The following is a 12,680-nucleotide window of genomic DNA, read 5'->3' as shown; positions in this document are numbered from 1 at the left end:
GTCACTGCCTTGGAATCCAAGGGACTAGACCAGAGCCATCCAGCAGAAACAGAGAGCCACAAATGTAGCTTTAAATGTTCTAGTAGTCACATTAAAAAAGAAAAAAAAAAAAATTAGTGTCTCCCTGAAGCAGGAGATTGCATCCACTGGGCATGTGTGGTGGCACCTGCCTGTAACCCCAGCAGTTTAGGAGGCTGTGAGACAGGAGGATCATGAGTTCAAAGCCACCCTGGGCAACTAACTTAGTGAGGCCCTGGGAACTTAGCCTTTAGAGATAAGGAGACTGAGGGGAAATTTCCTGTCTCAAAATAAAAATAAAAAGGGCTGGGGATATGGCTCAGGGGTTAAGCACTCCTGGATTCAATCCCTAGTGAGAGAGAGAGAGCGCACCTAATTGAAATTTAGTTCCACAGACCATTGTCTCATGGGTATGGGGAATCAGTGTAGTAGAGCTTCCAATTTTTGAAAGAAACTGGAAGTTGGGATTTTTAGAAGTTAACAGTCAATTTAAATTTGATTTAAACAATGAAAAATAGAACCTCAACTGTCCTTTAAACCCTGGGGCTCCTACTCCTGGGGCTGAGCCCACAGGCAGCTGGGCCTCGGCCTCCTGCAGCTCCTGGGTACTGCTCCCTGGCGGCTCACCTCCTCCTCCACCCCTCCTCAGGCCTGTTTGGATAACTTTGCGACCTGTGCCTTCACAAGCCCTCCCTGAGGTGTGGCTGCCTCTGCTGCTTGTCCCAGGGAATCCTGGGGCCTTGGCCGTGTGGCCAGGCTTGGCCAGTCCCACGGCAGACAGTTGTCAAATAGTGGCTGTCTGGGTGGAGGGAGGCCTGTTTACCCAGGGCAGGGCCCAGGCAGAGGCCGTCGCTTCCTTCCCAGACCACTGGCCATCCAGCTGGGCAGCAGCCTGACTCAACTGTCCCCTCACAAATATTTATGGAGCGCCTACTGTGTGCCAAGCCTGTTGTCCACACTGGGAATGAGCAGGGAACACGACAGCCTGATCCCTTGCTGAGTTAGAGCGAAAGAGTCCGAGAGGGTGAGCAGAGGGTGGAATGGAAATTTTCGAAGCTGCAGGATAATGGGGTTGATGACAATGGGCTGGGGCCGGCAGGCTTAGTTGTGGGTGGCCTCTGAGAGGGGGACAAAGACCCAAAGGATGAGAAGAAATCATCCCTGGGAAGAGCCGGGGAGCCGAGCCGAGCCGGTGAGGTGTCTGAAGGGAGGAAGTAACAGGGAGAACAACAAGAGAGCCCAGGGGGCCCTTTGGGTGGAAGAAAAGAGCTCAGGACTTATTTGGAGTGTGGCACAGCCCGAGCGTCTTCTGCAGGGGCTTGGAACAGTTATGCCCTCAAGTCCTCCAACTCTGCCCTCCCTCCATGGCTTCCTGTCCAGGCTCTTATTTCCAGGTACATTCCCAGGTGTTTGAAATACAGTTTCATTCTGACCTTTGGATGGTCACAATTGGGAAAGAGAATTCTCCCAGGCTTCTAACAGCCAGTGCGCACCTGCGGTCTCCTAAGCCTGTGTCACCAGGGCCAGCGCTCTGGGCTCTTTCCCTGTATCTTCCTCTCATCTCTAAAGGTCATGGCTGTCCGGCTGCTTCCTGGTTTTTGGCTTTAGGTAGAATGCATTAGCTTGCTATTAGGAAGGATCTTGGATAAGTATATCCCAATTTGTGATGAATCAGCGTTCCTTATCTTCAATTGCCTGTCCACGTCCTTATCCTCACCCTTACGGCAGCTGTCACCATCTGCTTTGAGGCCAGGTCTTCCCACACATCACCTCAATTAATCCTCACTATGTCAGAGTGCTTCCCACGCTTGGCTTGGCGTCCAGTGTGCCACTTAGCGGTCTGCGGAAGACTCCAACTCCATGCCCTCATCACAGAGCTGTCCCAAGGGGTGAGCAGAACTGGCAAGGTTTACCCCATTTTCAGAGAAAGGAAACAGAGCCCAGAACTGTAAAGAAAATTCCACCTATCACAGTGTGGTGTGGAGACTAAAACAAAACCCACCTCCTAGCTAGGCAGGAAGGCGCTGGAGCCCTGGTAGGCTGTGGGGAGCAAAGAAGTGTTCATCTTGCAACTCGTCGTATGTCTGTTAAAGCAGTTAGTGTCACCCTTCCTAGGACAGTGCCCAGGCTTGAGATCTAGCTCTGCCTTGAGTAGGCTGTGTGGTTTGGGGTAAGCTACTTAACCTCTCTGAACCTGTTTTCTCTCCTGAGAAATGGTATGATGACTCCCTCCATGAGCAGTTGTGAGGCCTGGAAGAGTTAATGTTTATAAGATGTTGAGAACAGTGGTTGGCCAGAGTAAGTGCTGGAGAACTATACAAGTGATTTTTAAAAAGTGAGAAATGAAAGAAAGAGGAAAACACATGTACACAAAACAATTAAACAAACAAAACCCAAAAGCTGGAGAATGGTTGAGCCAGAAACTGGGTGCCAATTTCAGGCTCTGGCCCCGGGTCTAGCTCTGCTCTCCTCGTCATGATTCTGCCCAGAGATGCTGTGCCTGTATTCTATTCACCAGTGACTATTGACTTGGTATTTTTCTTTCCTTGAAGACATTTGTTCATTTTTGAAGGATATTTCGTAATTCTAATGCCTTCAAAGGCTAGCCATGAATTTTTCTAACATACTATAAAAGGAATTCATGAAGATTTAAAAGCATTTGTGCACTTACTACTTAGAATCAGCCCCTGTACCCTGTGGGTACACTTACAGGAGGGTATGCTATTTTTAAATTTGAAATGAACCTTGGGGAACATTCTGTCCAGTGACTGTTAAGCCTTTTGACCATGACCCTCAGGATGAAACACACTCTGCTTCCCAGACTTGAGGTACCTTGGCGGTAAAGGGTGGCGGCACAGTGAGTCCCTGGGACCCACTTGCCTGAGTGGGCACTTGGGTGAGCCCACATAATTTTGACTGCAGGACCTCCTCATTGTGCTCCATTTCTTTATTTGTACAACAGGGAAGACCGCAGCACTTCCTTCACAGGGTCATTCTGAAAATTAGGAATTGGTTCATGTAAAGCCCCTGTAAGGAGTCTACAGGTTTTTGCTATTATCACAACCATAAGCACATACATACCCACAGACATGTACGGATGAAACAAAAGTTTTACACACACACACATACACACACATACCTTATTCTTACCTTACTCTTACTACATGGGATGCCCACAATATATTTTATTTTACATTTTTCTTTTTTTAAAAAAAGTTGTCACCTTTGTGCAATTTCATACAACTATATGCATTTATGATTCATACATGTTTTCTGCTTTGGAGTTTAAGAATGGTACTTTTTAAAGAAATAAAGCAAGTCAGTAAATCATGTGAATAGCAACTAGGCCAAAATGATTTTGTCCAGCATATTAAGTTTTTGGAAGGCTGTATGGTAACAGATCCCCAATTTCTAATGCAGACTGCTGAATTATACTAGGAATAATATATCTACTTAAAGACAAAACTGTACTTCAAGGGCCTTTAAGTAAATAATATTCAATATATTAAAGCAAGGACCAGCAAAGTATAACCTCTGGGCCAAATGTGGCACACTGCCTGCTTTATAAATAAAGTTTTATTGGCACATAGCCACACTCATTCATCTACTTATTGTGTGTGGCTGCTTTTGTGCTACAACTCAGAGCTGAATATTTGCCACAGATCCCTCTGGCCGGCAAAATCTAAAATATTTACTGTCTGGTCTTTTAGAGAAAGTTTGCCAACCTCTGTGTTAGAGTTACAATCCAAAGACCTTAATATTAAGTTAAATCTTCTAGCTTTGTCTTATTTTATTCCATTTTTATGTCTGTCTTTTTTTTTTTTTTTCCTTTTATTGTTTGTTGTTGTGCTCAGTAGGGAACCCAGGGCCTCCTGCATGTGAGGCAAGTGCTTTACCCCTGAATTGCATCCCTTTCCCTATAAAAAAAAATAATAATAATTTATTTTGAGAGAGGGTCTTCTCTCAAAAGGCTGAGGCTGGCCTTGAACTTGTGAACCTCCTGCTTTAGCCTCCTGAGTAGCTGGGATTACAGGCATGCACCACTGTGACCAACACAGGTCTAACAACTTTGAACAGTTTCATCTTCCAAAACAAATTACTTTGAAAGGAGTAAGAGTAAGGTATTTTGAGGCAGATTCTCACTACATTGCCCAGACTGGCCTTGAACTTGCAATCCTACTAAAGGTTGAAAGATTAGTATAGTGAGCACTTATGTATCCTTTCGCCTAAATTCATCAATTGGCGGTGTTCTATAGATTTGTCACTACCTATGTACTATTTTTATTAAAGCACTTAATCTAAAATTTGCACATGTCACACAGCATCTGAAGGCTTGGAGAGAGGCCTTGCCCCGATTCTGCAGATGGACAGTTGCATCCTAGAGTCAGTTGCCTGTCCCTCCTTCAGAACTGTTTGCTCCACAACACCTAGAAAGATGCTTGCATACAACAGTCACACAATACCTTGTACACAGCAGGTGCACACTCTGTGGAGGTAATACTAATGCAGAAGTTCAAATATACACGGCACTTTCTTCTTACAATACTATGAATCAAACCCAGGGTCTTACACAAGCTAGGCAAGCACTGAGCTACATCCCCAGCTCTTAATTAAATTTTATTTTGAGGCAGAGTCTCACTACATTCCCTGGTTGGCTCCCAAGTAGCTGGGAGTGGCACTTTCTATGGGATGACAGGTATGCCTGGCATTCATGGCACTTTCTATTGCAGACACTCAGCACTTCCCAGATACGAACCATATTGTCCTTGCCGGTACCCTACGAAAGAGATGTTGGCCATATCCCCCAAGTCAGCACGTGAAGAGCACAAGGCCCAGAAGACTAAGGAACCCACTCACAGCCACACAGGTAGGAGGTGACCCAGCCGACGCCAGGCTCTGAGGTGCAGCACTGAGTCACACAGTCCCTCGGGTGCCATTATGAGGGGTAGATGTGTATCTGGAAGAATGACGATTGGGTCGCACTAGATTTTAATCAGCCTTTTGCTGTGTGATGCAGGGAAACTCACTTTGCAACTCTGAGTCTCGATTTTCTTGTGTGTATAATGGAATAAGACTTCCCATCTTGATGGACAAAGCATTTAAATTCGCTGACATCATGGTGTTATTTGGGAAGGGTTCCCATGGAAACACACTTCTCTCCTCTCTGCAAGCTCATCCTTATGCCAGAGGCCTGTGCATCGGATAAAATGGGCAGCATGGTTCCTGCACTGGAGCATCTCAGGATGTTTATAGGACAAGGTAAATCAATCATAAAACAACCGGAACACTTTCCATAGACGATGGAATTAATTGCATTCAATTATCAATAAAATCCATGCAGTGTGGCCAGGCAGCCTTTGCAACCGCTGTTCCTCCAGCTGGGGACACTCTTGCCCTTCCTCTCTTTTCCTGGATGACGCCTGCTAAACCTTCAGGTTTCAGCTTAGAGATCCGTCCGCTCCTCCAGGGACAAGAGGTCTCCGTCCTTTCTCCTCAAGTTTCCTTTTGTGTTCCCACAGTGCCCTATCTGTCCCTCTCAGAGTCCTCTGCCTTGGTGGTTGCTGGTTTGTCTGTGATCCCACCAAATTGAGCACAGTCCCAGATTCCAAGGCAAACTTTGTTCTTCTATGCTGCCTCCGTGCCTTCCAGAACGTCTTGCGGATTACCGTCCCGGTGGACAGTCGACGAAGAAGTGAACAAGCAAATAATGAGTTAATCAACGTGGGAGGCTTCTGGGTGCAGACAGGATATATTTGGGGTGTCCATTCCTCACTCTACAAAGAGAGCCAACCATTTCCCTATTGCAGCTGACCTGAATACCCAAAATCACAGGTGGAATGCAACACAAAATTACAGAATTACTTCACCAGGTCTGAAGTGGAGCCCCAGCATGGGTTGGCTTAAGAATGTTTCCCAAGAGCAACTAGGTTTGTGAACCACTGAAGGCCGAGTTGGGTGGGATGGGAAGATGTGTGGAGAGGGAGATGGGGAAGAAGTGGGGAGAGGGTGCTTTAGCAATGAAGGGTTGGAACATCCATGGCCTGAGATGGGATATGGTCCCATAGCTGGCCAGCACCTGTGGTCCTTTTCAATTCCAGGCCTACCCCCCTTTGCAGGGACGAAGCAGGCTGTAGTAATACTCTCTCTCCCTCATTAGCTCATGGAATCCTCATAACAAACAAGATGAAAAAATTGGGAAACGGAAACGTGACTCAAAGAACCCACCGTCACATAGCTGTAAGTCAGAGAGTCACTGATCAGATGGCCTATGACAAGAACCTCTGCTCTGGCCTGAAGTCAAATGGTGTAGAGCGAAGGGACTAGGTCTTTACACCTCAGAAAACCAGCCTCCTCTGGCACTTACAAACATAAACTCCTGCCAGGCATGGTGTTGCACCCCTGGAATCCCCACAACTTGGGAGGCTGTTGCAGGAGGATTGCAAGTTTGAGGCCAGGCTGTGCAACTTAGTGAGAGTCTGACTTGAAATAAAAGAGTTGGGGAATGTAGCTCAGTGGTAGAGCACCCCAGGATTCAATCCCTAGTTCCCCTCCGCACACACACAAGAAAGAAAGATAAAGGAAAAGTAGAATGAACTCTCTTGACAAAGGATTATTGCCCTGTGGCCAAATCATTCTGTCTCCTCACTTGGCCTGTCCTGAGCTCGATAGTCCTTCTGTTCCAGGATATCTCAGCTCAATCATCCGTCCGTCCGTCCATCCATCCATCCATCCATCTTTTCACCTACCACCAGCTCATTACATCATTCAGCGAATCATCCATCCCCTAACCACCCTCTATCCAGCTACCTATTCTTTCAATTATCACGTGTCCAAATCTCTCCACTTACCATCCATCATCCTCCATAATCACCCACCTACCTATCTACTCGTTAATCCATCTGCCCATCTACCTACCCCTTCATCCTCCCAATTACTCATTTCTTTGTCCTGTTCACCTAACTCCCCACCTCTTCTGCCCATCCATCTACCCACCCAGCCATCACTCCACTCATCAACCTCCCATCCATCACCCTCAGCATCTATTCATTTATTCATCAGTTATGGCTTGGATCTGGGATGTCCCCAAAGTTTCATGTGTCAGAGGTAGAACTCATAATAATTAGATTATGAGGCCTCAGACCTCATGGGTAGTTAATCTACTTGATAGATTAATAATTTAAATAGATTCCTTGGAGATGGTGAAGACTGTAGAAGAAGGGGCCTCATTGGAGGAAGGAGGTCACAGGGACCTTCTCTGGCAGGGTGTATTTGGTCCTGTTCCCTTCTATCTCTCTTTCTCTGCTTCTGGGCTGCCATGATCTGACCACCCTTCCTCATCATGCCTTTCCACCATGAGAGCCCACCTCACCTCAGGACCAAAGCAACAGAGCCAGCTGATTGTGAACTGAAATCTTTGGAACCGTGAGCCAAAATAAATCTTTCCTCCTCTATGTTATTTTTCTCAGGTATTTGCCAACAGCAAGGAAAAGCTGACTAACACATCATCCATTCTTTTCCTCATTCATCCACTCAGTTAACCTCCACCGAAGGCTACTTAAGGCCAGAACCTATAGAAACCTCTGACAAAAAGACAACGATGGATATTGTTCTCATGGAGATTGGAGGCACTTATAGAAATGATAATCTACCAAAGGGCCAAAAGGAATAAGCAAGGAAAACAAGGGCAAGAAAATAATATGCCCAGGAATAAGGCTGGTATGCAGAACGCACCACCCGGCATCTTCTCCTCACAGCTGCTCAGGGAAGCCCCAGACCTGGCTCTGGGACAGATCCTGGCACCCAAAGCAAAGTCACCAAACATGAGCCCCAGGGTGCTCAATGGTAGCAGACAACACAGCCACTACTCCTGCTCCTGTGTAACTCCCAGCTGTCACACGTTCTGGGGAATATTTGGCCAGCTGGAGAGATTTTCAATTGGCACAAGTGATGGGGATAGACATGATTGGCCTCTGGCGAACAAGGACAGGGATGCTGCTTGACACCCACCATGCACATGACTGTCCCCAGGATAAATAAAGAATGACACAAGCTGAGCGTGCTAAGGTCCATCGTTGTTCATCCATCCATTTATCATCCATCATCCATCCATTGTCCATCCATTATGCATCCATCTATGCATCCATCATCAACCCATCCATCCATCATCCATCCATCATTCATCAATATATCCATTCATCTTCCATCCATCCATCCATCCATTATCCATTCATCATCCATCCATCTGTCCATCATCCATCCATTATCCATCCACTATGCATTCATCTATCCATTCACCATCCGTTCATCATCCATCCATCCATCATTATTCATCCATCCATCCAAGCACTCTAACAACTGTCCATTAAATTCTGGCTCTTTGGTGATCACTGACAGGGGCCAGGATAAGAGGACATGTGGACATCTTCCAATGTAGATAGATGAGACAGTGAGAGGTTATTGGTTATGATGTTATTGAATTACCCTTTGGGAGGGACTCTGGAGGCCCTCTATTCACCCCTAGCCTAGGCTAATGGCCTGGACTGTCCTTTCCAGGAGCTGACTCTCCTTCACCTTTGGAAACAAATTGAATATTCCCCTGGTCCTGGGTTCCATCAAGTCTGACATTTATGTATTAAGTAATGCAGAGCTAGGCTGGGAATGTGGCTTAGTGAGATACAGCATTTGCCTAGCATGCACGAGGCCTTGGGTTCGATTCTTAGCAACACACACACACACACACACACACACACACACACCCCACTCACAATGAAAGCCCAGCCCTCTGACCATGCTATCTATTCTAATCCCCCTCCTCCCATGAAATACATGAATTATCTCATTTTACAGAAGAGGAAATAGGTTCAGAGAGGGGAAGTAACTTTCTCAAGGTCATGGCTGCTGCAGGTCATGGCTGGCCGCAGGCTATTCAGTCCTTTAGCCAAGGCTGGTGAAGAGACAAGTCTCTGAGTTAGTCCCTCAGAGCCTCTGTCATCAGTTAATGATGACATTAAATCATTCCTTCTAAGGAGGGTGGTGTCCGGGGTTTTATAACCTCCCTGTGTGATGAAAGAGTCAAGGACTTCAGTATTGTCCCTACTCCAGAGAGATCAATGGAGGCATAGATGTGCTGAGCGATTTGACCTCCATCATACAACTAGAATGGCTTTTTATTGCATTCCAAGGGTCAAGCTCTACGCATGGGGTAGGGGGGACAACTAGATGTATAAAATGCACCTAATTTTTTTAAACTTTAAAACATGCCCCCCAAAGGAAAAACATTCTCTTGAATTTCCCTCCACAGAAATAAAATTGTCACTAGTTTTTGTGTGTCTTCCCATGGAATTTTCTGTGCAAATACAAGCGCATGTGCACACACATACATCAATATGCGCTTTGTAATCAGAAATGACACCCTGGTCTTTAGCGTGCTCTTTCCACTTATTGGAATTTGGAGGTTCTTCCCCATCTGCACACAGATCTGCTCTTTTTCCTTCAAGAATGGGATGACATTCCATCTTAGACGAACCTCTACTCCGTCTACTGAGGACATTTGGGCACCTCTAGTCTAGACCCCACTGTTGGTTGCAACACAGTGACACTCCTTGAGGCACGAGAACATCCTCAGCTCCTGACACCCCACGTTGGGCAGGGCTTGATGTCTCTTTCCCTTGGGGTTCTCTCCAGAGATAGGGAGGAACCAAGCTGACCCTCCCTTTGGAATCATTCGCTCAAGTCCCCACCCCAGCTAAGATCACGCGTGGCAAGTTGAGCTGGGCCCGGCCTCGGTTCTCTGTGAGCTAGTGTTCTTGGTCTGGGTCATTCTGTGGCGTCTTGGGACCCCTCGATGTATTCCTAGGCAGCATGAACCAAATCCAGGCCCAGAGCTCCAGCCGCCCCACCGAGTTCTTCCCACCGCCCACAGGCCATGCCCTTGTTGGAGACCCTAGCGAAGCAAGCCAGGCGCCAACTCCACGGCTCCTGCGCCAACTCCGTGGCTCCCGCCACTCTAGAAGAGCCCTAGGAGGACCTTCACTTTGTCAGAAACACATCGGAGGGTGATCTACGGCCTTCAAAACCTTATCACAGTCCCACCCTGTCCAGTCCTCCCCAGCCCCAGCCGCTGGCCCCACTCACCATAAGTGCTGTCCACGGGAGCCCCGAGGGGCGTATTCACACTGACCATGGCCTAGTGTAGCCAGCTGGACACTCGGGGGGCATGGAGGAGCGGGGGTACCCCCACACGGCAGCAGCGCGGTCACCAGGCGCCCGTCCACCAGGAAGGCAGTGAGCACAGCCAGCTGCTACCACCCGGTTATCTTATTGATTCTTCTAATCACCCAAGGTGGGTGGATACGTTAAAGAGTAACCAGTCACTTAGGGAACCTGTGGCTGGGGACTGTCGCTATTGCCATGGCAACGGCGACCTGGCCAGACCTGAGGTCCACTCAGGCCCCAGACCTGCACTCTGGGGGTAGGAGCTCCTGGGGCCAGAAGTAAGGGGGTCAGTCCTCAACTTGAGGGAAGGAACTGGGCAAGAGGGCCCTGAGGTGAGAGTCCAGGTTGGGTGGAGTTTTATGGCTCCAAACTGTGGGCGTGGCGTGATGCAGGAGAGGGGGAGGCTGAGGGAGAGGAGAGAAGGGGGAAGCGCTGAGTTTAATGTGTCTTGCTGGGTGCTGGGGGCTGCACGCAGGCCCTGCCCTGCCTCACTAGACATGGAAATGAGGAGTTGAGCCTGAGAAGGTGCTCTTGGTGTCTCAGGGTGGGTGCAGAGAATTGCTAGGAGACAACCCTTGGGCTCCCATTCTTCTGGCAGGTTTATTGGGAACCATCCATCCCAGGCCCTGTACTAGACTCTGGTGGCATGGCCATGAGCAAGCAGATGTCATTCCTGCACCTCCAAACCTGGACCCAGGCGGCCAATTGCTGCTGAGACCAAACCAAGGAGGGATGGCCCATCAGCAGCTCATGATCGCTGACCGGGAAGGGCCCTTCCACTCCCAGAACTCCCACGGGGTTTCCCTGCTCCTCCATCTGTCTCCCTCTCTACCTCCATGTCAGACCTCGCTCTCCTCAACACTTTTCCACTTCAATCCACTTGACCTTCCTCGTAGAGAAAACAGAAGCCTAAACCAGACCTCCCAGAGCCTCACTGGCAAAGGCAACAGTTCACCTGGGTCCGTCCACTTCCCTCACCTCCTTCCTCAGGGGCGCACCTGTGTCTGCAGCCCTGATCCCCACTCCTAACACCTGGGCTCTCGGTCTCCTTCTCAGCTTGGCTCAAGCCATCTTCCTCTTACCTGAGTTCGTGAAAGGCCTCTTGTCCACTCCCAGCATCTTCTCTGGCCCTCCCCAAATTTGTTCTCTATTGATGAGGTCAGATCTTTCTTATGCAGTGAAAACTCCATCATGTCATTCTAGGGCTAGAATCCCCACCTGCTGGGCCATTGCCCTTGACTGAGGTTCCAAGATTGTGGATGGCCCCCACCTCCCTCCCGAGGGTGAGTCATCTCACTCTCTTCCCCCAACACCCAGGAGATCTTTTCATCCCTGGAATTGCTGGGCACCCTCTCCCCAGCCCTCCACCCACAGGGCCCTCTCTTCCCCAGAGCCTGACAAGCTTCTCTTCATCCAAAATCACGCCTCTCATGTTGATAATGGAGCAAAGTTATGCATAGGTGAACATGAGCGGTGCACAGGAACTCTCTGCACTTCCTCCCCATTTTGCTGTGAACAAAAACTGTTCTAAAAGAAATACGTTTGGGTCTGGGGATGGGGCTTAGTGGTAGCACGTTGCCTGGCATGCATGAGGCACTGTGTTCGATTCTCAGCACCGAATACAAATAAATAAAATAAAGGTCCATCAACAACTTTAAAATATTTTTTAAAAAGAAAAGAAAAAGAAATACAGTCTGTTTAAAAATAAATCCCTCTGCAGGAAGACCCACCAGAACATCCATTCTAGTTTAGACTGTGTTCTTATCTTACAATTCCCTGTTCTGGTGCTCTATATGTATAATAAGGATTATAATGCCTTCCACTGTTGTCGTGCATTTAAAAAATAATAATAAAATCAATAATAAGTAAATAAATAAATGCATCATATTAAAAAACAAATAAAATAATTCCCTGTTCTTCTCCTGGGTAGCATTTCAGTTCCAATAAAGCATTTATGTTCATCTTCTGTTTACTGCCTGGCAGCCCCTGTTGGAGAACTGGACTGTTACTGATCTCAGGGATCAGCAAACCTTTTCTGCAAGGGACCATGTAGTAGATGTCTTGGATTCTGAGAGCCACACAGTGTCTGTGTTAACTCCTCCTCTCAGCCACTGAAGCACAAGGGAGCTGTGGGCAGCAAGGACCAAGAAGCACAGCTACACTTCAACAAAAAACATCATTTACAGAATGGGCCTGATTTGGCTATGGGCTGTTGTTTGCCCACCCCTCGTGTATATTAAGGGCCACTATGCTCAGAGCTGAGGGTCGGGGGTACTGGGGATTGAACTCAAGGGAGCTTTTTACCACTGAGCCACATCCCCAGTCCTTTCTATTTCTTATTTTGAGACAGGGTCTCACTAAGTTGCTTTGGACCTGCTCAGTTGCTGAGGCTGGCCTAAAACCTTCTGCCTCAACCTCCTGAGTCACTGCGCTTACAGGTGTGCACC

This window comes from Marmota flaviventris, chromosome 2, assembly GCF_047511675.1.
Source record: "Marmota flaviventris isolate mMarFla1 chromosome 2, mMarFla1.hap1, whole genome shotgun sequence".
Taxonomy (NCBI): domain Eukaryota; kingdom Metazoa; phylum Chordata; class Mammalia; order Rodentia; family Sciuridae; genus Marmota; species Marmota flaviventris.
This window is presented reverse-complemented; position numbering follows the sequence as displayed.